The sequence below is a fragment of the Myotis brandtii genome, unplaced genomic scaffold, assembly GCF_000412655.1.
Source record: "Myotis brandtii unplaced genomic scaffold, ASM41265v1 scaffold456, whole genome shotgun sequence".
Classification (NCBI taxonomy): Eukaryota; Metazoa; Chordata; class Mammalia; order Chiroptera; family Vespertilionidae; genus Myotis; species Myotis brandtii.
In genome coordinates, this window is record NW_005367431.1 from 3,862,934 (window position 1) to 3,867,779 (window position 4,846).

The window sequence follows — 4,846 nt, forward strand, 5'->3', positions numbered from 1 at the left end:
CTCTGGGGGTCAGCTGGAGGGTCGTCTCCATGTCATTTTTTACAAAATATATTTTTACTAGAGGCCCAGTGCACAAAATTCGTGCACTCAGAGGTGAGGGGGTCCCTCAGCCCAGACTGCGAGAAGGATGCAGGAAGTTGGCCAGCCTGGGAGGGACCGCGGGAGGCCTCCAGGGAATGTCTGGCCCATCTCGCTCAGTCCTGATCAGCCAGACCCCAGCAGCAAGCTAACCTACCAGTCAGAGCGTCTGCCCCCTGGTGGTCAGTGCACGTCATAGCGAGGGATTGAGCATCCTTAGCATATCATTAGCATATTACACTTTGATTGGTTAAATGGACGACTGGACACTTAGCATATTAGACTTTTATTATATAGGATTGATTCCAGAGAGAAAGGGAGAGAGAAAGAGGGATAGAAACATCAGTGATGGGAGAGAATCATTGGTTGGCTATTTCCTGCACACCCCATACTGGGGATCGAGCCCACAACCTGGGAATGTGCCCTTACTGAGAATTGAACCATGCCCTCCTGGTTCACAGGTCGATGCTCAATCACTGAGCCATGCCAGCCAGGCTCTGTGTCATTTTTATCCTTACTTGGGGACTCGGGCTGGCAGAGCTGCCACCGTCTGGAAGTGTTGGAAGAGCATGGGGAAGCTTTCTGCCCAGAAGTAACACTCATTATTTCCATCCACATGTCATTGGCCCAAGCAAGTCATCAAGGCTCTGTGTCATTTTTATCCTTACTTGGGGACTCAGGCGGCAGAGCTGCCACCGTCTGGAAGTGTTAGAAGAGCATGGGGAAGCTTTCTGCCCAGAAGTGACACTCATTATTTCCATCCACATGTCATTGGCCCAAGCAAGTCATCTGGCCATACCTAACATCTCATAGCATCCCAGGAGAGCCAGAATATCTGTGGCCAGGCCCAGTGGCAGTGCAGTGGCACCCTTTGGCCTGTGAAGATATGATAGCCTTTTTGCACCTATACTACATGCTTCCCAGCAGCTGTCCTCTTATCCTGGGATTGCATTTCATAGTCTGTGTCATCTCCCTATGGTCAGGCGGCCAGCCATTACTCTCCATTGCCTTCGATGTGCCAGCCCCGAACAGCTCTCCCATTCACTTCAGATTTATTCAGATCAGCTACATTATTTACAACCGTCTAAAGTAAAAGTAGGTAGTTACTGAGAGAGGGCTTTAGGGACTCTCCTGCAACTAAAATGCACTGCCTTTAGTGCTTAGAATTTGTAACCCTTCCTTTGCTCAGAGGGGGTATAGCAGGGTTTTTGGTCCTTTGCCTTTGTTAGCTTCCCGGGAATCAAAGGACACCAGATACATGGACTTTAGAAAAGCAAGATAATCCTACATAGTAATTGTCATGGGCTGATAACCTGCGTTCTGGTGACTCTTTTCGAGAAGCAAAGGTGTCTTGGGTTTCTTTTGCATCTTCTTGTTCCCATGCCATATGGAGCTGTGCTCATGGAGGCCTCCTGGTGGTGTGTTGTGAAGGTTCTGTGCCGGGCAGGGTATGTCAGTTAGGAAGGGAGGTGAGTCAGCACTGGATGGAATGAGACTCCTCGTCCCTCCCACTTCCTGGAAGCATCAGGCTGAGGCTGGTTGGGTTCTTGCAATGCTTCCAACACAACTGCCCCCTTGCCCTTCCTCAAGAAGTCCACTGGGCTCTTGAAATATCACAACTTCATGTGTCGGCCTTGCAGGGACCTGCATCCGCCCCCTTTTTCTTCTGGGACACCACTTACCCCTGGACCTGCCAAGTGACAGAGTGACAGGAGGGACCATACACTGTACTCGGGACCCGGTCCTCATTAGGAAGCTCACTCTGTCCCATCACAGCCAGATGCAAAGATCAAGTGTCCCTGGCCATAGCTGCGTGGCAGTGACCATGACAACAACCCTGATAATCACTGTAATAACCAGCATTGGTGAGGCCCTGGGTGCGTGTCAGGGACTGTGCTCGGTGCTTTACAAGCCTCGTCGCATTTGCTTTTACAGTGACCCCGGGAGGTCAGGTGGCATCAGCCTCATTTTGTGTAGGAGGAAACAGAGCTGTAGAGAAGTGATTTGATTAAGTTCTCACAGCGAGAATTTGGCCAAGCTGGGATTTAGGCATCAAAGTCCAAGCCCTCAACCACTGGGCCCTACTACCTAATACACATACTTGGTTTTGCACCTCCCCCTGTCTCTTTAAACTGTTAGGGTATGAGGAATATAATTTCATGATAGATCGAATCAAGAATGTCAAAGTTTCCAGCAATTTCTTTGTTTTAATTTTTTGTTGTTAATCCTCACCTGAGGATATTATTTTCCATTGATTTTTAGAGAGAGTGGAAGGAAGGGCAGGGGGAAAGAGGGAAAGTATGAAAAAGACACATCCGTTGGTTGCCTCCCATACACTCCCCGACCAGGGCTGGGGATCGAACCTGCAATCCAGGTATATGCCCTGGACTGGAAGTCAAACCATGACCTTTTGGTGCGTGGGCCAACAGTCTAGTCACTGAGCCACACTGGCCAGGGCCAGCAGTTTCTATATGACTTGTATGGAGATTCAGTGATGTCCTTAGCACTATCGAGAAGTGGATTGGAGAGAATTGAGCTTCATTGAGGACTGTGGGGTAGGTGTTCTCACCCATGACAGGTGAGGAAAGCAGTTCAGGAACTAAGAACATGGTCTTTGAAATCAGACAGCTCCAACACTCTTATCCCTATGACTTTATGCTAATTTATTAACTTATATGAGCTTCAATTTTCTCATTTATAAAATGGCAATTCTAATAGTGCTTCCCGCTTAGAGTTGTAATAAGTGAAATAATGCATGGAAAGCATTTAGCACAGTGTCTGTACTAAGGGATTATTAGACATTAACTATTGGTGTTCTTTTATTTGGTCCTCCTTACCTATAAGGTGAGGTATAATTTGCCCTTGTCCTCAACAGCCCCAGGTGGTCTTGGTCTAAGTTCCCATTCCACCTTCTCCTGTTTCACAGTTACCTCCCTCACATGAAGCCTGCTAACCACCACTCAGCTACTACCATTGTGTGAGGGTGGAGCCAGAGGAAGAGAGAGAATTTTTCCATTCTCTTTGCTCTCATTTCCCTGCTCCTCACAGCAAACATCAAAATCCACCGTAGTTCTAGCCTTGCAGGCTCTCTTTACCAGGGTCTAGTTTGGGTTTTTAATTTCACACCTGATCATCCAAACACACTCATCTGTGCACCAGATGTAAACGAAAGGTCCTAAAATGTTGAATGGGGTACTCAGAGGAGGTCTGTGTAGAGGACGTGGGATAGGAATTTGTAGGAGGGACCGGTTGTGTTCATTCTTGTCTGCTGCCTCTGAGGCGGGGGTCAGAGTAAAGTACCCCGTGACCTCAGGAGAAACTTCCCCAGCCTGAGAATGGCCTGCAAGTTACCTCCGCACAGCTCTCTCCCTCACGGCCATATCTGATTTCCTGCCAAGTTCTTTTGTTTCTTCCCACTTGGTGGATCTCACTCCCAGCCCATCCTTTCCATTTCATTCCAGCCTAGTCCCTCCCATGGACTCACCCCGGAAGTCATTTTTACAGTCTCCCGGACTCTTCACTTCTCCTTTCCGCTGCATTCTGCTGCCAGATCTGCCTGAAACACCACTTTTATATCAAAATACCAGCCTGGCAAGATGGTCCAATGGCGAGAAGACCAAACTGATTGGAGCCCTGGGTTCTTGTCTCAACCCTCACAGTCTCTCAATCTATGGCCTTGTGTGTATGCTTTTCCTCTCGTGACTTCAGCTTCCCATAGGTAAACCTGGATGTAGGGTGGTGGTGGTTGAACTGGCTGGTCCCTCAGGAGGGCTGGCATTTCATGTCTCTGTCACTGCGTTGTCTAGACTCTACTGGACTCTCTTTTCCCTGTTCAATTGCATCTCACCCCCTCATTCTGTCTGGTCTTGCCCCACTTCTGTCCTCTGCTTCCTCCCAGGCACTCTGCTTTTTCCACAGTCCCCTTAACATGCCCACCCCTTCCCCAAACAAACGTGCATGCCCTTTCCCCTGGTCTTTTCTGGCTTGCACAGGGCCTTCCCAACTGCCTCTCTGTATATCCAAATATGGCTGACCCTTGGACCTAGTTCTAGCTCCACCTCTTCTGTGGGAGCCATTTTTATGAATTTCAACTAACATTTGATCTCTTGGCCTCCTGTTGCCCAAGAGAAATCTATTCTGTGCCATATCTGGTATTGTACTTTCTTACATTATTCCAGGAGCAGGCCTATCTGCTGGACAGGGAAACGCATCCTCCTGTTGACTGACATGGGGAGCAGGGATTGCTGTCCCCTCCCCCACACCAGCGGGTTCTTGTTCCCCAGCCAGACTTGGGAACAGCTGGTATTTGCCCAGCCTTCTGATGTCTCCAGCTGCCCCTGCTTTTTTTCTTTGGTTTTCTCAGGTCCCAGCTGTAGGGCCCAGGGCAGAGCCACCGGACGATGCAGCCAAGGGCAGCTGGAGCAAATAAGATACATGGACATGTAGCAGTTGCGAGTTAGAAGGAAGGCAGAACTGAGCACAAATCACACCAGTGTGGAAAGTGAGGGAAAGCCGTTTGCCAGCTTATTTTTCCCATCTTGCTTTCATCTAAAAAAAGAAGCTTCTCAGAAAGACAGTCCTCCTCAGCCTGCTAAGCCAGGTGGTCCCTAGATTCCTGCCAAGTGTGCATATATAATTACTCATCTTCATGGATTCACACCCAGGTCTGAATCTAAACACTGGTACTTCTTTGCCATTTGATCTGGAACCAGCAAACCTTTCTTTTTCTATGAAATGGGGTCACTAATGTCTGCCTTGCCCCCTCAGT